Source organism: Xenopus laevis, chromosome 6L (assembly GCF_017654675.1).
Source record: "Xenopus laevis strain J_2021 chromosome 6L, Xenopus_laevis_v10.1, whole genome shotgun sequence".
Lineage (NCBI taxonomy): Eukaryota > Metazoa > Chordata > Amphibia > Anura > Pipidae > Xenopus > Xenopus laevis.
In genome coordinates this window covers 153,116,521-153,139,989 of record NC_054381.1, presented here as the reverse complement: position 1 = coordinate 153,139,989, position 23,469 = coordinate 153,116,521, and the positions used below count along the sequence as shown (strand labels likewise).

Here is a 23,469-nt window from a genome sequence, read left to right as displayed (position 1 = left end):
GACGTGTTTCCTTCTTGATCTATTTCTATGTTCTGGACATTTTGCTGGTGTAGAGTTCTTCTCATTCTCAGAGGAGTGCGCCTATTCTAAATTCAGACAGTCACGTGTCTATTATATTGCCAGTGCCCTGCTTTCTTATACCCAGTAACTTTTCCTATGCATCTCACATTTTCATTGAAGTTGCTTTGATCCTACTAGCTGTCGTTTAACCCTGTGAGAAGCCAGCTGCCATTTATATTTGGCTGGGAGTGGCTTGTAGATCATCTCTTAGTGCAGAGACACACGCTCAGATTCGGGGAGATTAATCGCCCGGCGACAAATCTCCTCTTCTTCAGGGCGACTAATCTCCCCGAACTGCCTCACCCTGCCTTCCTGCCAGTTAGAATGAAAATCGTTGGCGGGATGGCACTCGGAGCACTTTGTTTCCCGAAGTCGCCTCACGAGCACTCAAGTGCCATCCCTCCGGCGATTTAGATTCTAGCCGGGAGAAGGCAGTTCGGGGAGATTTGTTCGCCCGAAGAAGAGGCGGTTTGTCGCCAGGTGACTAATATCCATGTGTGTCTCTGCCCTGAGGGTAAGGCCAGACGAGGAGATTCGGGGAGATTTTATCGCCGGGCGACTTATCGCCACATCTTTTGCGCGACTATCTCCCTGAACTACCTCAGCGTTTTTTCCCCAAAGGCTACAGCGCAAAATCGCCTGCGCTAATGCACATGCTGCGATGCGTTTTCCCCGAATCTCCTCGTCTGGCCTTACCCTGAGAGTTGAGAATTGCCAAGCTGCTGCTTTTATCCCTTTAAGGGGGTTTTTCACCTTCCAAAAACTTTTTTTTAGTTCAGTTGTTTTCAGTAGGGATGCACCGAATCCTTAAAATCGGGTGACTTTTTGTCACAAAACAAGGAAGTGAAAAATAGTTATTTTTATCCCTTACCATCCTTCATTTGCATATGCAAATTAGGGTTCGGTATTCGGACACATTTTTCATGAATTCAGGAGTTCGGCCAAATCCAGAATAGTCGTTTCAGTGCATCCCTATTCTCCAGAAATAAAGATTTTTTTCCAGTTGCTTTCTCTCTTTTACTGTTTTTCCAGTAGTCTGGCAGCTCAGTAATTCAGGTGCAGATTCTGAACTGTTACAATTTACTACATTCATTGATACATTTCTTAGCAGCATCTGTGGAATCTGCAACTATTGTATCAAGACTAACAGCTAATGAAAAGGTGACTTTCTTGCAGAGAAGATTGATCTTGTAAGGACGTTGCTTCATGAATACGTAAAGGGCAAGTCAACCCCAAAATAACAATTTGCCTAATAAAAGAAAACACAATTTTAAACAAGTTTCCAATATACATTTATTAAAAATTGTCAGTGCTTTTAAAGTTAGTTGTAAAAACGTTTGCTGCTGAAAGCAGCATTTGCTTAACTCCTTCTTGTTATTTTTTAAACAATGTTGCAAAAGTCTTGCTTCCCTCAGCAAAGTCAGGTCTATTAATCAGCTGCTTGTCTTAAATTATATCAACAGTTGTAACCATCAAGGCAGAGCATAGAAAGGGACAGACAGACACTGCTTTCAATAGCAATACATATACACATACTTAATTAAAAAAAAAAAACAGAAAATGGAGAATGAATGTATATTGCAAAGTTGCATAGAATAATATTAGGCAAATTTTTATTTTGACTTGGTATGACTTGCCCTAAATACAGACATGAGGTATCTTCAACAAGACTTGCGGACTGTTCATTCTGTTGTTCTATATCTCCGGATAAAGACTTGCTGCGATTTTAAGTGCATTAGTCACTTCCTGTTCTGCAGAACAGGAAGTAGTAATTGCAGTGATAATTTACATCTCTTGGGGCACTGCTTTGTTGCACAAAAATAACATTTAGAACCGGCTGGTGGGCCCATAGTTGTAGGTCACTGGGAATGTTGTGCATATGTGTTGGGACAGGCAGTCTTGCTACTAAGAATTTCAACTGAAAGTCTATGGGTTTTGTATCCACCCCAGAAGAGAAAAGAACTGGACAGACAAAGGAAGTAGGAAATTTAATGACCATTTGCTGTTCTTGGAAACTGGGTGGATAGGTTTGGGGGCTTAAGTGATTGGTAATTAAGGGAGTCCAGAGGAAAGAGTTTTGTGCTGCTTCCAGAGGATGCACAAAATATTGTACTAGTCGTGCTATTTAGGTTCTCACTGCAGGGGTCCCCTGTGAGATCCCCAAAGATTTAACAAAATAATAGGAACAGCAAGGCACTCAAACAAAAATTTGTAATAATGCTTTATTTGCATATAGTTACCCAATGCGTTTTGACCCCCCCTAAAAAAGTGGAGGTCTTTGTTAGGGGCACAAGACTAAAGAGCAGGCAAAGTCTGTGCCCCTGATGGAGACCTTCACCTTTTTCAGCAGAATTAGGCATCTCAGTAGTTCGTAGACTGAACAGGATGAGTAGAAAATACAAGTGCACATAAGTCAATACCCATGGGAAACAAACACTCTCTGGGTGAGAAGTTAGTTGCTGGTTACCGCTGTGTGAATAAAGAGCAAGGAAGTACCAGTGAGCTGCTTGAGGGACAAATATAGAAAGAGATAAAATTGTGACTTAATGATCAGACGAGGAAAGATCGGAGGAATCACCAGCTGAACACGAGGTAATAATGGGTATTGAGGCAAATGAAATCCCATTGGAAACAAGCTGGGAATATCCAAGCAGACTTTTCTCGAGGAAAGTATCTACATGGACTGAGAGTTTAAATAAATGGTTCCCATTTATATCTTTCAGTATGTTATAGAATGGCCAATTCTAAGCAACTTTTTAATTGGTCTTTTTTATAGTTTCTGAATCATTTACCTTCTTCTTCTGACTCTTTTCAAATGGGGGGGGGCACTGACCCCATCTAAAAGCAAATGCTTTGTAAGGCTACACATTTATTGTTATTGTTACTGTTTATTGCTCATCTTTCTATTCAGACCTTTCATATTCCAGTCTTTTATTCAAATCAGTGCATGGTTGCTAGGGGAATTTGGACCTTAGCAAGCAGGTTGCAAACTGGCAAGACTTAAGTTATCAATATCCAAGATCCAGGTTTTCTGGATAACGGGTCTTTCTGTAATTTGAATCTTCATGTCTTAAGTCTACTAGAAAATCGTGTAAACATTAAATAAACCCAACAGGCTGAGTTTGCTTCCAATAAGGATTAATTACATCTTAGTTGGGATCAAGTACAAGCTACTGTTTTATTATTACAGAGAGAAGGAAATAGTTTTTAAACATTTTGATTATTTGGTTTAAAAAAAGAGTCTATGGGTGATGGTCTTCCCTTAATTCTGAGCTTTCTGGATAACGGGTTTCCAGATAATGGGTCCCATACCTGTATAATGGAAGGGTACCCTCCCATGGAAAAATGATAATGTCCCTTTTAATAGCCGTGCTCTTTTTGGCATGTAAAGGGGAACTTAGAGTGGCTTGCTATAAGTCTCATTGTATTTTATGTTCTATAAGTTTTCTTTGCATGCACAACACAGAACCACCAAGAACACGGCTATGTCTCAACTTGCTTCTTGCAGAATACACATTCCTGCACCTTCAAACACTTACCGTCCATAAATCTTCACTATTCTCCCACCCATTTACTCTACGTCAGTTATTGAGCTGAGACTGAGCCACAAGCCATCCCTAAAGGTCGCTCATGAGCGTTGGCACAACGTGTCCGGCCTTGTATTTTTCATCTTTGCAGAATTATGAAAGGAATTTTTCCCATGAATATCCGTATTTAGAAAATCCCCCCTGATTCACGATCACCATTCCAACTTTAGAGAAACCAGTAAAAGCAATTATCAATGGCCAATCCCTGGAGTCCGTCAACACATTCTTTCCAGTTTGACTAATACATGTGACCAACACACTCGCTAGATTGGATCGGACATGAAAATACCGTATATACTCGAGTATAAGCCGAGTTTTTCAGCATCCAAAATGTGCTGAAAAAGTCTACCTCGGCTTATACTCGGGTCAGCGGGCAGTTGCCGATATTGCAGTCACTTTTAATCATTCCTATACCAACAGTTCACTTGGGGAGAGACTGCAATATCCCACAATGCCCTCTGTTGGTTTTATGAAAGAATAACAGTGCGCCCTCTGTTGGTTATTTCAAAGAATAACAGTGACTGCAATATCACACAGCGCCATCTGTTGGTTGTATCAAAGAATAACAGTAACTGCAATATAACACAGCGCCATCTGTTGGTTGTATCAAAGAATAACAGTGACTGCAATATCACACAGCGCCATCTGTTGGTTGTATCAAAGAATAACAGTGACTGCAATATCACACAGCGCCATCTGTTGGTTATATCAAAGAATAACAGTAACTGCAATATCACACAGCGCCATCTGTTGGTTGAATAAAGGATTAACAGTGATGGCAATATCACACAGCGCCATCTGTTGGTTATACGAAAGATCAGTGATGGTTTTATGACACACAGCACTCTCTGCACAATTCTCTGTCACCATCAACTTTGCAAAGAAGTCCGGTCGATCGCTGGGGGAGTCTCTTTGGCGGAAGGTGCGCTGCTGGGAGACAGGGCTGTAGTTGTGTCTAGGCTTATACTAGAGTCAATAAGTTTTCCCAGTTTTTGTAGGTAAAATTAGGTACCTCGGCTTATACTCGGATCGGCTTATACTCGAGTATATACGGTAGTCCAAATGTGAGATTCTTTAGGCACTAACTGTGACACCTAAACATACGCGAACACCCGGACCTGCAGTATCTGCTCCCCAGGAATCTGAGGGGCCATTAGCAGCCATTGGCTCCTCTAGGGGATGCTTGGTGCTATGGAAAGCTGGAGGGCCTCATCCAAACTAAGCTTGACTTTAGGACCTCATATGACTAGCACTTAGCCAAAGACCTATAGGCTTGGGCTAGCTGGTCAACAATTGTTTTAAAGGAAAACTATAGCCCCCGAACAAAGTAGGTCTCTATAACAATATATTGCATAAAACAGCTCATGTGTGAAACCCTGCTTCATGTTAATAAACCATTTTCATAATAATATAGTTTTTTGTGTGCCATTGGGTAATCATAAATAAAAAACTGCCATTTAAAAAAAATGGCCTCCCCTGGAATCATAGGATTCACGGTGCACACAAACATACCAACTAACCATACATTTTAGGTCACATGAGCCAATTAACAGACAGAGTTGTGTCTTTTGCTTCCACACTTCTTCCTGTTACAGTTAGAGCTGCAGTATTTCTGGTCAGGTGACCCCATCTAGAAATAAATGCCCTGTAAGGCTAAATATTTATTGTTATTGCTACTTATTCTTCCTCATCTTTCCATTCAGATCCTCTCCTAATCATATTCCAGTCTCTTATTCAAATCAGTGCATGGTTGCAAAACTGGAGAGCTGCTAAATATCTCAAAAACCACAGATTATAAAAATTAAAAACCAATTGCAAATAGTCTTAGAATATCACTCTCTATATCATACTAACGCAACGGTGCGTAGTATGGTCCAATCCTGGGCACCTGCTTGAGAAGAAACTCAACCTGATAGACATGACTCTTCCCGTATTTGTTCTTTCATATTTGGAGACTTTTGATCTCCATGATTCCTATTAAACGAAAGCTAGACCCAAATCGCTAACCTTGGGCCATGCTCTTCTATTTGATGATCTGATGCACCCAACTAGAATCAGTAAAGGGATATTGTGGATCAGTATGGTGGGGACACACTCTCCTGGGCTGGTGCTGGGGCAGTAGGTCAGCTTTTTGGTTCAGTAGGGTGGGCCTAACTAATAGGCACCCTTCCCAGTGATGCAGTAGTTCGCCTTTAAATTTACTTTTTTAGTTTTATGCAGACAGGGATTTTCGGAGACAATCTGCTGTTCCTTCTTGGCTCCAAAATAGCAGTGAGTCTTTGGCTCCTCCTGATTCTACAGCTTTTTGTCAGGGCATCTTGGGAGTTGTAGTTCAGCAACAGTTTAAAGGCTGTAGGTTGGACAGTTATTTTCTGTATAAGGAATGGGTTCCTCAAATGTAATGGCTTTTCCCCTGGTTTTCAAGGGAAGAATTTTCTTTGGACGAGAACAGCCAATTTGTGCCCAGTTGGTCCGGCTCTGGGAATGTTGCTGTGGATACTGGAACGTACCAAGTGTCCTTTTTGCAGAAATATGAGATATTGTAGGGAAAGAAATCCGAGTGGGACAAGCTACAGCACGCTGCCGGCTGGAGGGCAATGTTCTGCTCTGTTACATTATCATCTTGGCGTAGCTCAGAGAAAATGAGAAATTATAAGAGAAAGGGAAATGTGTGTAGCCCGGAGCCACTTACTCTGACATGTGCAGCTTTTATGCAAGGCCTGTAATTCTATGTAAGGGCCATGGCCCCTGCTGCCTGGAGAGAGACAGAGGGGGACTCTAATTATATGTTTAGAGTCAGAAATAAAAAGCCAACATGTTTAAACATAGCGAGCCACAAGCAAGCTGGTAAAACTGACAAGCCACGAGGGCACATTTTGCCCACGGATTAAAGGGGTTGTTCAGCTTTAAATTAACCTTTAGTATAATGTAGAGAGTGATATTCTGAGACAATTTGCAATTGGTTTTCATTTTTTTATTACTTGAGTTATTTATATTTGTATTCAGCAGCTCTCCAGTTTGTAGTTTCAGCACTCTGGTTGTTAGGGATCCAAATTCCCCTAGCAACTATGCACTGATTTAAATATGAGACTGGAATATGAAGAGGAGAGGGTCTGAATAGAAAGATGCGTAATAAAAAGTAAGAATAACAATAAATGTGTAGCCTTACAGAGCATTTGTTTTCAGATGGGGTCAGTGACCCCCATTTGAAAGCTGGAAAGAGTCAGAAGAAGAAGTCATGTAATTAAAAAACTATAAAAAATAAATAATGAAGACCAATTGAAAAGTTGCTTACAATTGACCATTTTATAACACACTAAAAGTTAACTTAAAGGTGACCCACCACTTTAAATATATATTATATACAGGTATGGGATCCATTAACCGAAAAACCCGTTAGTTGAAACCTTCTTTTGTTTATATAGTGAATAAAGTGCCTCCTATTGTAAAATATATAAGGATATAGGAGAGTGTTTTTATACAGGTCATGGAACTCCGAAGTGACTTCTAATATCCTCATAATTTGCAACAGGGGTACTTTATTTATTATAATACACAAGTTTTAGTGAGTTAAGTGACAAAAATGACATCACTACTCAACGTTTATAACTGATGGCATCAGAACTCGCCATTTATAAGGATCTCATTTACAGGGTATTCATGGCTCTTGTGTATTATATAGTGAATAAAGTACCCCCTCTTGTAAAGTATAAGGATATTATAAGTCACGAGAAGCTTCATGACCATATAAAAGTACGAGGCCGAAGGCCGAGTGTTTTTATACAGGTCATGGAACTCCGAGGTAACTTCTAATATCTTCATATTTTGCAACAAGGGGTACTTAATTTATTATAATACACAAGTTTCAGTGAGTCATGTGACAAGAATGACATCACTACTCACCGTTTATAACTGATGACATCAGAACTCACCGTTTATAAGTATATAATTCATGGCTTTTGTGTATTATATGTGTGTTTGCACTTTTTGATGACAACGGGCATAAAACCGAGTGCATATATATAAAAGACAGAAGAGTTTAATGTAGCACTTAGCTTCCATTGTACGTATTTATTATCACAGTGTAAATGTTTGGTTGTGGATTACCATATATTTTACCCACAGTGCAGCATTCCCTAGAATTACAGGGGGCACATTAAGTTGTGTTGAGGGGGGTCAAGGGGGTCCAATCATTTCCCTTCTTACCTCCGACCATGAAATACAGTGAAAGTGCATGAAATACAGTACTGTAGTAAAACTTCTGTTGCCATAGAAGTAGGAGACCTTTAATTTTCTCATTTCTCCTTCTAACTGTGACTTTTGAATTAAACTCCAACTCCCAGCATCCTTTGCCAAACATGGCTGAATGTCTGAGAGTGTGTGTGTGTATATATATATATATATATATATATATATATATATATATATATATATATATATATATATATAATATATATGCGCTCCTCAATGTCTCATAGTGTTTATGCACAAAAATACACAACCCCCTCTCCCTCCCACTGGCTCCCTGGCACACACACAGATAATAACTATGTTTTTGGATTCTTTCATTTGCCGGCTGCATGTTACCAGTTGACTGTACAGTAGAAAGAAGCCTGGAGACAGCAGGCAAACTGCCGGCCACTGGTTGTTACCGGGGAGATGGAGGAGGAAGGGCCAATCAGAAAACAACTGCTCTGTATGCGTCGGCACCTGTTGTTTTTTTTTTCTTCTTCTCTGCTCAGCTGCTCAGGCTGCAGAATGAAGATGTGAATGAGTAAAAATTCTCTCTAGAGCCTTAAATTTAGATACAATTTAAAGATAATAACTGTAGGATGGGCCCTGATACACTGATCCCCTATAGGGACAACTAAGCAAGAGCCAAGTTGCCCTTTAACATCCTTAGTATTGATCTGTAAGGCCAAGAATCCCTAGGGTGACCTTTAGCATAATGTCATAAACTTAATTCACTGCTACAAAGTCAATTGGGGAGGTATAATTGGGTTGCTTCCATTTTTAAGTTCAGTCACTGTTGTTTGTATAGAGAAATCTAATTGTAGGATTAAAGGAATTGCTCAGTGTAAAAATAAAAACTGGCTGGCAAAATAAAACGTATCTAATATAGTTAGTTAGCCAAATATGTAATGTATAAAGGCTGGAGTGACTGGATGTCTAACATAATAGCCAGAACACTACTTCCTGCTTTTCAGCTCTCTTGGTTTCCACTGATTGGTTACCAATCAGTAACCAATCAGTGACTTGAGGGAGGGGGTCACATGGGTCATAACTGTTGCTTTTAAATCTGAGCTGAATGCTGAGGATCAATTAGAAACTCACTGAACAGTTATGTCCCATGTGGCCCCCCTTATAATCATTGACTAACTCAGAGTTAGAAAAAGCAGGAAGTAGTGTTCTGGTTATTATGTTTCAAATCCAGTCACTCCAGCCTTTATACATTTTACATTTTTGGATAACAAACTATATTAGAAACATTTTTTATTTTGCGCAGGCAATTGGTCTTTGTTTTGTGTGGTTTAAGTGATTTCAATTTTATCGAGCAGCTTTCCTGTTTGCAATTTTAGCAGCAATCTGGTCACCAGGGTCCATTGTACCCTAGCAACCAGGCAGTGGTTTGAATGATGAGTAATGGGGAATGAATAGGAGCGTCAGTTACTTTTGTAATGCATTTAATTAGATGTACAGGTACGGGACCTGTTATCCAGAATGCGTGGGACCTGGGACTTTCCAGATAAGGGATCTTTCTACAGATTGGATCTTCATACCTTAAGTCTACTAGAAAATCATATAAACATGAAATAAACCCAATAGGCTGGTTTTGCTTCCAATAAGGATTCAACAAGGATTAAGTACAAGCTACTGTTTTATTATGACAGAGAAAAAGGAAATAATTTTTATAAATTTGGGTTATTTGGATAAAATGGCAACAATGGGAGACGGCGTTTCTGCGTTTCGGAGCTTTCTGGATAACCAGTTTCCATATAACGGATCCCATACCTGTAGTTCAATATAAGCCAACATGTTTAAACATAGCGAGCCACAAGCAAGCTGGTAAAACTGACAAGCCACGAGGGCATATTTTGCCCACGGATTAAAGGGGTTGTTCAGAATTTTTAATTGATTATTGGAAAAGCTCTTCTTTCACTGTGATGAACTTATATTAAATGTTCATTTATGCCATAGTTCCCCTTTAATGAACATGCACAGCTTTGCCATAATGGGGTTATCACTCTGAAGTGAACACTTATTAAACAACAGATACTCCTTTGTCTTTATTCTCCTTTTTTCCCCAATAAGCTTTCCTGCTGCAGCCTGCAATTCCATACCCTCTCCCACTGTAGCAGGGAATGCGTCTGTTGGGAAGGCAGCGTTGTGCCGAGCTTGCTATTTCAAGGGGAAGTAAAGTCTGAAATAGAATAAGGCTAGAAATGCTGTAATTTGTATACTAAACATAAACATGAATTTACTGCACCACAAGCCTAATCAAACAAATGATTTATGCTTTCAAAGTTGGATACAGGGGTCACCATCTTGTAACTTTGTTATACATCTTTGCAAGACCAAGACTGTGCACATGTTCAGTGTGGTCTGGGCTGCTTAGGGGGTCGTCATAAATGATCAAAACAGCACAAGTCAAATAATATCTGCTGAATCCGATACAACAAGACGATTAATAATCAGAATATACAGACTGCACTGGGTCCTGTGTTGTCATATAATCTAATGTGGATTTTAAAGTTTTTGTATTGTTTAATACAAACTTTCTCCAACTCTGAAAAAACATGGACTGCAGCAAAATAATCCTCCAAATAGAATCCCAGTTTATCTGTTTAAATCTGGCTCCATGATCTTTGTCCCTGCAGCTGGAGTTGGAAATAGTAAAGGGGATGTAAAGGCAAAAATAAAATCCAATACAAATCTCTGCACAGTCGCCGACTGCTCTACAGGGAAACAAACAAAGCTGCTTGAGTTCTGCATGGCTGGGAAGTAAGGCGGGGGCTCCCCCTGCTGTACATAAGTATGATTGTTTCCCTGCTCAGCAGTTAGGGACCGTCTGACAATTCCTATCCACAGCAGTAAATGAAGTGAGAATTTTACTGCATAGTCAGGTTTCTTATAAAAACTGTATTTAATTAAAGTATATTGGAGATCGGTTTCTTTTCATTAAAGAAAGTAAAAATGGGATTTAATTTTTTTGCCTTTACATGCGCTTTTAAAATCAAGTGAGGAGAAGCAGGCAGAGAAAGCACTAGCCATTCACCAGAAGATGCAGTAGAAGGGGATTTAAATCTGTGCTTGAGTTTAGAGGTGTGTATGTGTGAGGAATGCAGAGCTGCAGGAAGATTTATAGTTATTATAAATAAGGTTAAACAAGATGCCCTCGGGGCCCCTACACTGTCAGGCTAATATCCACATGTTGTGACAGCTGCCCTACAGAAGATAAGTGCCTCTACTTGCCCCATTCCAGGCTACTGCTGTGTCTTTATAATTACTTCCCAAAGACATAGCCTCTAATACTTATTAGCCTTTGGACTCTTCTGTGTGTGACATGCAACCAAGTATATTTATATATATAGATAGATAGATAGATAGATAGATAGATAGATAGATATAAATATATATATAGATATCTATATATATTTATATATCTATATATAGAGTGCTAGCACATTTTATTTGTAACTGTATTAAAGGGGTGGTTCACACTTAAGCTAAGCAACTTTTCAATTGGTCTTCGTTGTAGTTTTAGAATCGTTCGCCTTCTTCTGACACTGTAAGGCTACAAATGTATTGTTATTGCTACTTTTTATTACTCCTCTTTCTCTCCAGGCCTCTCCTATTCATATTCCAGTCTCTTATTCAAATCAATGCATGGTTGCTAGGGTCATTTGGATCCTACCAACCAAACTGCTGAAATTGCAAACTGGAGAGCTGCTGAATAACTCAAAAAATCACAAATAATAAAAAAATTAAAACCAAATGCAAATTGTCTCAGATTATCACTCTCAACATCAAAGTTCTTAAAGGGTTGTTCACCTTTAACGTAACTTTTAGTATGTTAGAGAATGACCAATACTACTGTAAATTGGTTTTCATTATTTATATATTTATAGTTTTATAGTTCTTTCCCTTTTTCTTCTGACTCTTTGCAGTTTTTAAATGGGGGTCGCTGACCCCTTCTAAAAAAGCATATGCTCTGTAAAGCTACAAGTGTATTGTTATTGCTACTTGGTATTCATCATCTTTCTATTCAGCCCCTCTCCTATTCATATTCCAGTCTCTTATTTAAATCAATGCATGGTTGCTAGGGAATTTGCATCCTAGCAACCAGATTGCTTAAAATGCAAATTGGAGAGCTGCTGAATAAAAAGCTAAATAATTCAAAAACCTTAAATAATGAAAAACTGATTATCCCTTTAAAGGTGAACAACCCCTATTAAAACCTGTTTAAAAGCTGCAGAACTGGCAGTTAATTCCATTGGGTCCACCAATCCGAAAACGTCTCTCTCTTTAATTCTGTTCGGATACTGCTATTCTAATCACGGTTATCGTTTTGTAGTATGTAGTGGAAGTAGTGTTTTTCTGGGTCTATATGTAGGTTTCCAGCAGGAAAGGGTCGTGGGGGCTGATTCTCCGTTGCACACCATGCTTCCTTATTATGTGCTTAATATACGCGGCGGGAGGTGATTAATGACAGGTTAATTGGCTTCCCTCTGCTCACGGCAAAGGAACACACAGCACTGCATCCGTTTCATTATATTTCTCCTATTTATAAGTAGGGATGGGCGAATTTTTTCTCCTTGTTTCACAACGGAAATAACGCCCATAAACTTGTATGGCGTTGTGCGACAGAAACATTTTTTTTTTTGTTGAGGCCCATAGGCTTTAATGGGCGTCGGCGACAGTTAGTTTTTTTTTGGCGAAATGAAACGGGTCAAATTCGCCCATCCCTATTCATAAGGGTTACTGCTGCTTTAAAACATCTCGACTTTAGTCCTTATACTCTGGCTCTTTCTTTATTCTGATGGAATCTGTTTTATTCAGACATACCTACCTTTATACATGAGATCTCTGTATATCACAATAAAGCTGCTCTGTAGCTTGGCATTACCGTAATATGAAAAGATACTGTGATTATATCTGGCATTCGCTTGTGTTCAGTCCTAGTTAATAATAGGACCCCATTGCTACAATAAATGGATAGATATTGCTGCTTGGGACATAAAGGTTCAATTGTTATGTGTATGTATATATATATATATATATATATATATATATATATATATATATATATATATATATATATATATATATATATATATATATATATATATATATATATATATATATATATATATATATATATATATATATATATATATATATATATATATATATATATTGCGATATTGCTTTCTTCTTGCTGTTTCCATTCAGAGGAGATTATGGCTTCCCCTGAACTCGGATGTAATAGAAGGAGCCCCAGTAATGTTTTATGCAAGTGAAAGTTTTGTCACAAAACAAGGAAGCTTTTTCCCCATCCCCAATTTGCATATGCAAATTAGGATTCGGTTCAGTATTCGGCCAAATCTTTCATGAAGGATTCGGGGATTCAGCCGAATCCCAAGTACAGTAGTGGATTTAGTGTAGGGATGCACCGAATCCAGGATCCAGTTCGGGATTCAGACAGGATTCGGGCTTTTTCTGCAAGATTCAGATTCGCCCAAATCCTTCTGCCCAGCTGAACCGAATCCTAATCCTAATTTGCATATGTAAATTAGAGGCAGGTAGGGAAATCATGTGACTTCATCACAAAGAAGATTTTTTTCCCCACTTTTTCCTTTCCTGAATCTAATTTGCATATTCTGATTCGGTTCGGTATTCAGCCAAACAATATGTGACCGAAAATCAGCCAGATATCTATCAAGCAGTTTATAAGATTCCAGTGGACCAAGAAGCATTGACCCATTGGTGCATTCTTCTCCTGACAGGTCTGTTGGGGTCGCCATAATGATCTGAACATGACGGGGAAAATATGATTGTTAGCTCCACTAGGGCAAGGAAAGATTTGAATTGTGAAGTCTCTCTGATGAGCCCCCTTAATATCTAGACCGGACCTTCCATTTGCTGGGCCTAATGGGGCTGATACAATGGTTGACCCTAGGGCCAACCACTGGATCTTACAGAGGGCCCTACAGAAACCTGTTGGACAGGGACCACATCTGTGCTGTGATGAACTCCTTGTCTGGCAGGATTGCCAATGATTGGGCCCCATATATGAACCAATAAGCTCCGGGCTCAGTTTGAAGGTCTTGTATTGAGCCATGTATGGCCCACTTGAGAATATTTATGGATTGCAGCCTCATATCTCAGAGGGCTTAGTTGAACAAGCAGTTTCCAAGCGGGTGGGGAGTTGCTCATCTTCTGGGGCCCTCCTGGATAAACCGCTTCCCACGGGAATAGTTTTATGGATTTCCTCAGGGACCAGAAATAGAAACTAAACTTTAGATCTTCGATAAAGGGGCCATCAATAGGAAGGTGTAGCCCAGGATCACCAATGATGTGAAGTTCTAGAACTTTGTTTTCCAAGTGGAGGTCCATCTGCCAGAAATGGTCCATCCAAGACTTAGGATTGCCTGAGGGTCCTATAGAAAGAAAGAAATCGGTTGTCCTCCTGCCAAACTCATTGCCTTGCATGTTTTGTATGACGAGACCTGGGAAGAAGGAGAATAACGGAACATGCAATGCATTGTGGAACTGGAGCCTTTGCTGGAGAAGAGGTGACTAGTGAATTGTATGAGTAGTCAGGGGAAGCAGAGAGAAATGTAAGAGACAGATAGTGCTTTCAGTAGCAATTCTATTTACACGTTCCTTTTAAGCCATTGTAATGTTTCATGTATATTTGATGAATGTATAATGTATGTTACAAAGCATTTTGGGGGACATGCCTTCAAGGCCTCCCTCATATACTGTTTTCTGTGAATATTCTACTGAAAGGACTGCTCAATGCACAGCTCTTGTGGTTTCCAGTTCAGCTCAGAGCAATTCTCTGTCTAAGGGTGTAAAGATCACAGAGGCAAAGCCAAAAGATTACAGGGTAAAAACTTCCCCTACATCTTGTCCGGAACTGATGCAAACATTGTGCTTGTGGCTTATTACCCCTGCGCTTTCCTTTTCCACTTTACATTGGGTGCTGAGCAAGGTAAGCGGTTACTGGGTGAGAGCACCCCATGGAGTCATAAACCATCGTCCTACTGTATAGGCAGCCAGAGAGGTGTCCCTGTAGTAAGGCCTGATATTTTGTTTATTTCGTGCAGGACGAGCTACAAGTGTACAAGTTCCCAGCTGCTTTGTGTGTCTGTATGCGTCTGTGTGTGTCTGTCTTTGTGCGTGTGTCTGTCTTTGTGTGTCTCTTTGTGTGTGTGTGTCTGTCTGGCTGTGTGTGTCTGTCTGTCTGTCTGCAGGCCCAGATTTGTGGCGAGGCCACATAGGCCCAGGCCTAGGGCAGCAAAAAATATGGGCGGCATGCCGCCCAGCCGCATTATGGGGACCTGTGCGTCCCCATTCAATGACACCCTTCGCCGGCGCTTATTCACAGGTGTGCATATAATTGTGCCGGGAGGGGGAAGTGTGGGCCAAAGGAATCTGGCTCTGTCTGTATGTGTGTGTATGTGTATCTATCTGTCTGTGTGTGTGTGTGTGTGTGTGTGTGTGTCTGTTTGTATGTGTCTGTGAGTGTGAGAGCCAACGAGTCCTTTGTTTGATGCAACTTGCAGATAGCAGAAAGGGCGTTCCTTTAATACTTCCCCAAACACGACTCCCGACTTCCCTTTTTAGACTTGAGTTCCATCAGAACCAGGAAGTGCTCTGGGCCACACGTCATGCTTTTCTATATGGCAGCTCTTTTCTCTCACACAGACTTATGACTGTTACTTCCTGATTCACTAGATAATGCGCAGGCATATCGGCCCTCTTTTGGTTTCCTTCGTCTTCTATTGCCACTACTTGAAATACACAATGCTTCCATGTCTCGGCACAGCTATCTGTGTTACAGAAAGCAGAATAAGCAAGTCTAGGGCAATCTATAAGTGTTAAACGCCCTCTTTGCACCCAACGGCCCCCGAGGGCCACACTGTTCCTGCAGTGCCACACTCCCATTCACTGAGCTGCTGGAACCCAGCATGGTGAACCGAGTACTGAGCAGTGGTACATGGTACAGTCCAATCGTTTTCAGAACTCTTTAAGAAAAGGGCAATTTCATTGTGGAGGGGGGAGGGGAAGTGTTACAACATTTGCAGCTATAGTTCTGAGAACCAGTTTGTAAGCATTTATCAGTATTAAAGGGGTGGTTCACCTTTAAGGTAACTTTTAGTATGTTATAGAATGGATAATTCTAAGCAACTTTTCAATTGGTCTAACGGTACATAATTTATTTTTTATAGTTTTAGAATTATTTGCTTTTTTCTTCTGACTTTTTGCAGCTTTCAAATGGGTGTCGCTGACCCTTTCCAAAACCAAATTCTCTGTAAGGCTACATATGTATTGTTATTGTTACTTTTTATTCCTTATCTTTCTATTCAAGCCTCTCCTATTCATATCCCAGTCTCTTATTCGAATCAATGCATGGTTGCTAGGGTAATTAGGACCCTAGCAACCAGATTGCTGAAACTGGAGAGCTGCTGAATAAAAAGCTAAATAACTCAAAAACCACAAATAATAAAAAATGAAAACCAGTTGCAAATTGTCTCAGAATATCACTCACTACATCATATAAAAATTCTCTGGAATTCCTGTTTTAAAAATGTAATATTATAACAGTTGCTCTCTTACAGCCCAGTTCTGGGAGCAGGCTTATGTATCAGTTTGCAACTGTTTAGAAACTACATTAGAACTCACATTTTAGTTTTTACACGGGAGCAGAAGTGATGCAATTTGCAATTGGTTTCCATTTTTAATTATTTCTGGGTTTTTTGAGTGATTTGGCTTTTTATTCAGCACCTCTCCAGTTTGCAATTTCAGCCGTCTGGTTGCTAGGGTACAAATAACCATAGCAACCATAAACAGACTTTAGCAAGAGACTGAATAGAAAGATGAGTAATAAAAAGTAGCAATAACAATACATTTGTAGCCTTACAGAGCTATTTTTTTTTTAAACTGGAAAGAGTCAGAAGAAGAAGGCAAATAATTCGAAAAAATAGAAATCAAGGCAAGTTAAAGCTTTGCTTAAGGTGGCCATACACGGGCCGATAAAAGCTGCCGACAGACCGTGTTGGCAGCTTATTGGCCCGTGTATGGGGCCCCACGACGGGCTTCACCGATCGAGATCTGGCCGGAAGTCGGCCAGATCTCGATCGGATGGGACAGAAAATCCCGTCGGATCGCGGGCCGCATCTACTCGATCCGACCGTCCGTTTGGGCATCGTTAGGATCCGATCGTTGGGCCCTAGGGCCCACGATCGGATCAGCCGATATTGCCCACCTCAAGGTGGGCATATCGGAGGGAGATCCGCTCGTTTGGCGATATCGCCAAACGAGCGGATCTCTCCATGTATGGGGACCTTTAGAATTGGCCATTCTGTAACATAATAAAAGTTAACTTAAACGGGGGTTTCACCTTCTGGTTAACTTTTAGTAAGTTGTAGAATGGCTAATTCTAAGCAACTTTTCAATTGGTTTTCGTTATTTATTTTTTATAGTTTTTGAATTATTTGCTGCTTTTCTTCTGACTCTTTTTTTCCTGCTTTCAGATGGGGGTCACTGACCCCATCTAAAAACAAATAGTCTGTAAGGCTACAAATGTATTGTTATTGCTACTTTTTATTACTCCTCTTTCTATTCAGGTCTCTCCTATTCATATTCCAGTCTCTCATTTAAATCAATGCATGGTTGCTAGGGTAATCTGGACTCTAGCAACCATATTGCTGAAATTGAAAACTGAAGAGCTGCTGAATAAAAAGCTAAATAACTCAAAAGCAACAAATAATAAAAAATGAAAACCAATTGCAAAGTGTCTCAGAATATCACTCTCTGCATCATTTTAAAAGTTAATTAAAGGCAAACAACCCCTTTAAAGGTGAACCACCCTTTTAAATAAGCCTGAAGGTCCTCTAATGCAGCTTCACATCACATTCTGTGTATCCTCAACATCACGGCCCATTGTAGGTTTTCCTGTTTAACTTGTAGATGAGCCGTGGGAGAATATCCATGTGGTTTATTAGGCATTAGATTGGGTTCTAACGTCTCATTTTCTACCCAAAGCCTAATTTGGTGTTGCCATTGGTGCATGTGCCCTTTATCCTGCAGTAAAAGTCACATTGTGGGTGTTTTTGCTTTATTTCAGATCCTCAGGAACAGGCTGCCACTCCTCATCCTCTTGTGAAGTTGGACTCTCATCCACTTGAAGGAGCTTTCGTCTACTGGTAAATATTTGTTCAGCTGTCCTCTCTTAATAGGGCTGCAAATATTTCCCTTTATAATTGAGTTTTAGGAGGACACACGGTAACCACGGTGAGATACATCTGCAGGACGGAACTTGTTCTTCCAGCAAACCATAAATACTTCTCAGTCGTTAGACTCGCCTCTTGGTATTTACATTGTAATCTAGGTGGAAAAAAAAGACCCGTCTGCTGCTAGGTGAACCCCCATTTTATGTTTTTTTCAGGAGACCAAGAAAAACTGGTATAAAATCCAGGAGCTATATACCTTTTTTATGTATTTAATATATTAATAAGCTAAAATTGAAGTTTCACTGTATTTAAATCCTTGGATACAATATTTCCTCAACATAAAGCTTCTGGGGTACACTGATAGGGTCACAAAGCAACATGGAAGTGATCCATAATGCTCTGGGCACTGCCTCTCTTTTAGCAGTAGAAGGTACCCCCCCCCCCCCAAAAAAAAGATGATGATGAGGGAGGGTGGACACTAGCTGTATGCGACCCAATAAAGTGACATGACATATCAGTTGAAGCACGAAATCCAGGATTTGGTTCGGGATTCAGCAGGATTCAGATTCGGCCGAATCCTTCTGCCCAGCGAACCGAATCCGAATTTGAATATGTAAATTAGGGACTGGAGGGAAATTGCATGACTTTTTGTCACAAAACAAGGAAGTAAAAAATGTTTTCCCCTTCCCACCCCTAATTTGCATATGCAAATTCGGGTTCGGTATTTGGCCGAATCTTTTGCGAAGGATTCCTGGCTTCGACCGAATCCAAAATAGTGGATTCGGTGCATCCGTAATTTAAAGTGACAAAGTGGATGCACTGATTTTTTTATCCCCAAAGTTGAAGGGCAGAGACACACGGTCAGATTCGGGGAGATTAGTCACCCGGCGACAAATATCTTCTTTAACGACTAGTCTCCCCAAACTGCCTTCCCACCGGCTTGAATGTAAATCACCAGCCTGGTGGCACTTGAAGCGCTTTGTTTTCCGAAGTTGCCTCACTTGGTTGCGACTTCGGAAAACGAATTGCTCTGAGTGCCATCCCGCCGGCGATTTACATTCTAGCCGGCAGGGGAGGCAATTTGGGGAGATTAGTCTCCCGGAAGAAGAGATTTGTTGCCGGGCGACTAATCTTCCCGAATCTGACCGTGTATCTCTGCCCTAAGAAGTAAGCACGCTGGTGTAATCTTACATGTATTACAGACGTTTATTCGCCTACAATCAAAACAAACCAAAAGAAAACCGATGTCTGACAATATTTGTTCCTACACTGGACCCTAGCAAAGTAGTCAAAACAAAGAGAAACAAACCCTGCAGGATTTGGCACTTTGCCATTAGTAGCCTTGAAAGGTGCCATTTTTTTAATTTTTAATTTTTTTTAAAATTAAATTAAAGTCTGACTTGTTTCATGACTACATAGAGCACTAAGAATGAGGTGAAAAGAAAGAGACATAAATGCCTGACGCGTTTCGTACCTGCACAGGGTAGTAGCAAAAAATGTATAAACTGTGCCGCCAAAGCTTGATGTCTTTGTACCTACAGAGGACAGTAACTAGGGTTGCCACCTTTGTAAAAGTAACATACTGGTTGGGGGGGAGGTGTTGACAAAAGGAGTGATCTGTGACGTTGAGGGGGTGGGGTGATGAAAGGGGATTGTGGGCGTGACGTCACGGCCATCATGCGGAACATTAGGAAAGGATAAGTTTATGGGACATTCTTGACAGATCAGGGTGGACCATTAGCTGAATTTATGGTTATTGCAGATTGACCAACATTTATTACATTGCTGGTAAATTTGTAATACCGGCTCCGTTGTCGGCAAATCTTTTACCGGCTAGGCTGGTAAACTACCTGCCAGGTGGTAACCGTAGCAGTAACAAAGAGGTTAAAACAAAGCCTGAGTTTTGTTCCTGTACAGGACTCTGACAGTGAGGAAGAAACAAAGCCTGACCCGTTTTGTACGTGTTGCTTGTCTACACCAGTGATGTCAAAACAGAGATAAACAAAGCATTTAATGTCTACACAGGGCACTTAAAATGAAATCAAAACCAAGTCTGATGTGTTTTGTACCTGTACATGGCACTAACAATAAAAAGAAGAGAAACAAAGTCTGAAGCATTTAATGCCTACACAGGTCATTTACAATGAAATCAAAACCAAGCCTGATGTGTTTTGTACATGTACATGGTATTAACATTTAATAATAAGATCAAAACAAAGTGGAACAAAGCCTAATGAAATCAAAGCAAGCCTGATGCGTTTTGTACCTGTACATGACACTAACAATGAGATCAAAACACAGAGAAAGGAAGCCTGATGCATTTCATGCTTACACTGGGCATTTATAATCTAATCAAAACCAAGTCTGACTCAATTTGTACCTATTAATGAGATCAGAACAAAGAGAAACAAAGCGTGATGCATTTCATGCCTATACAGGGCATTTATATTTAAATCAAAACCAAGCATGATGCGTTTTTATACCTGTACATGGCACTAACAATGAGATCAATAGAAAGAGAAACAAAGCCTGATGCATTTCATGCCTACACTGGGCACATACAATGAAATCAAACCAAGCCTGATGCGTTTTGTACCTGTACATGACACTAACAATGAGATCAATAGAGAAACAAAGCCCAATGCATTTCATGCCTATACAGGGCACCGAGTGGTCTGTGTAAACATGAAACGCGGCAGGCCTTTGTCTTCACCTAATGTAGACTATAGACTTAGGCAATTTTTTCAAGACGGACAGGGGTTGCCCCCATGGGTGCAGAATTCTCTGAGACACTGATGTCTGTCTATAGATAGTTAGCGAGATGGTTGGAAGCAGTGTGTGGGGGTTACCCCGGTGGTTATATGGCAGTCGGTAGCTAATGAGAACCAGGACACAGTGATTTTAGCATAACTTTTCTGTCACAAAAGGGATGAGAAAACTGAACGTATTTTCGCATTCTTCCTTTTTTTTTCTCCGAGCTTGTTTTCCTTTTGCTGAAAGGCTCATTGTTTGCTGTCACTGGAGCTATTGAGAGCGAGGACAAGCCCTTTTTATGAAGGTGCGAGCCAGTGTTCTACAGCTGATGGGCAGACTCCTCCCCTTTCTTTTCTCCAGTTTATTTGCTCTTCTTAGACGCGCTGATCAGGAATTCCTATGTCACATCTTGCTGTGCTTTAACCCTTTATACATACATAGAATCTATAGTGTCCAGACATGTGAGAGTTATAGCTTTCTATTTATTTGGATCTCCTGCATTTTGTGCTCACAGATGACAAGCATTCTTAAAGGAGAACTAAACCCTAAAAATAAATGTGGCTAAAAATGCCATGTTTATATAGTGAACTTATTACACAAGGCTAAAGTTTGAGCTTGTCAATAGCAGCAATGATCCAGGACTTCAAACTTGTCACAGGGGGTCACCATCTTGGAAAGTGTCTGTGACACTCACATGCTCAGTGGGCTCTGATTGGCTGTTGAGAAGCTAAGCTTAGGGCTCGTCACTAATTATCCAGCAGAAAATGAGCTTCCCCTGTAATATAAGCTGATGCTACAGGTTTGCTGATTATTAAATTCTGATGATAATTGAACTGGTTTCTGTGCTGCCATGTAGTAATTATCTGTATTAATTACTAATCAGCCTTATATTGTGACATTTCTATTCTATGTGTACTGTATATTGTGAGTGGGTCCCTAAGCTCAGTAAGTGACAGCAGCACAGAGCATTTGCAGTGAATCAGCAGAAAAGAAGATGGGGAGCTACTGGGGCATCTTTGGAGACACCGATCTTTACTGCTAAAGGGCTGTGGTTGCCTTGGGCTGGTACAGAAGCACAAAACATAATGTACAACATTTCTCCCGACTTCTTTAGTTAAGCTTTAGTTCCCCTTTAACCTGAATGGGTATTTTACCTTTAAATTGACTGTTGTGCGTGTGTATAGCACAGAGTTCCGCGTGTGTCTTGCTCTAAGGGGATGTTCCCTTTGCAGGAGGAACTGATTGCTCTATATTTGTTTGGGGGAAGTGACTGATATATGGTGGGAACAAGAAGGATCCACATCAGCAGGGGGAGGCTTAAAGGAGACATATAGGATAAATATAAAAACCCTAATTTTGTAGGCAATTGTAAGTAATATATGATGTTGCTTTTACATGGTGCTAAAAATGTATATTATCTTTAAAAATTGCCCCTTAATTGGAGCTCCCTATAGATGTTCTCTGGTCCCTGTCTGTGTTTCAAATGAGGGGTGGGCGTGTCCTAAGGGTCCATGTCAGAAGCTCAGTAGGAGGGGGACAGCCAATCACAGCCCTGCAGTCACACAAGCACAGACAGGCTTTAGTTCCCTATCAGGTCCTGCTAGCTGCTGATTGGTTCCTGTCCTACAGTGCAGTGAGCTGAGTGCACAGCCTGGGAATCCAGGGAACAGGAAGTAGAAGAGAAGGGAGAGCTGTTGCTCAAGTATTCATATTGGGGGTATAGTGTTCCTTTAAGCACAATTCTTCTATATCTAAATGAGTATAATGCACTGGTACATTCCTATTTTTTACATGAAATGTCTCCTTTAATGCATTGCACCCCATCTTTCCCCCAGCAGAGGGTGCTAATCTCCCCGTGTGTAGCTGCTCCTGGTGCCGCTGTGTAGTCTTTGTGTTGTGGGTTACAAGTTGAGGAAATGGAAGGCGGGGGTGACGGAGGCTCCTGTATTGTTAATAAATGTTCTTGTCTGTGGCTTTGGAACAGATCTGAGCTGATAATTTGCCATTGTCTCAGCCAGGAATAATGCCGCCTGCCGCCTTTATTTACACTTGTAGGGACTTGTGTGACCTGCCGTGTGATTAGTACAACTATTTGTATTAGACGCCCAGAGCAGGGACCCACTATGTCTAAACTGTGGGGCCTCCTTGGAGCCCATTGCCGTCCCTAAGTCAGAAATTTGGCAATATAACCCATATGTCTATTTAGTTTACACAAAGGGGTTGTTCACCTTTAAATTAACTGTTAGTATGATGTAGAGAGTGATATTCTGAGACAATTTGTAATTGGTTTTCATTTTTTATTATTTGTGGTTTTTGAGTTATTTAGCTTTTTATTCAGCAGCTCTCCAGTTTGCAATTTCAGCAATCTTGTTGTTAGGGTCCATATTGCCCTAGCAACCATGCACTTATTTGAATAAGAGACTGGAACATGAATAGGAGAGACCTGAATTGAAAGATGAGTAATAAAAAGTAGCAATAACAATAAATGTGTAGCCTCAGGGTCTGCCAGTTCGGGGAGATTGACACCCCGAAGAAGAGGAGATTTGTCGCTGGGGCGACTAATCTCCCCAAATCTGCTTGTGTGGCCAGACTCTCACAGAGCACTT

At 40.5% G+C, this 23,469-nt stretch overlaps 1 protein-coding gene across 6 annotated transcripts in view; it reads left to right on the top strand.

The window, feature by feature from the left end:
• cyrib.L (CYFIP related Rac1 interactor B L homeolog) overlaps positions 1-23,469 on the top strand; it is a 111,769-nt gene that overhangs the window by 54,808 nt on the left and 33,492 nt on the right. For all 6 annotated transcript variants that reach the window (XM_018266293.2, XM_041565288.1, XM_018266292.2 and 3 more), the window contains 1 exon segment: positions 18,004-18,082. The gene's annotated coding sequence lies outside the window, so the exon portion shown is untranslated.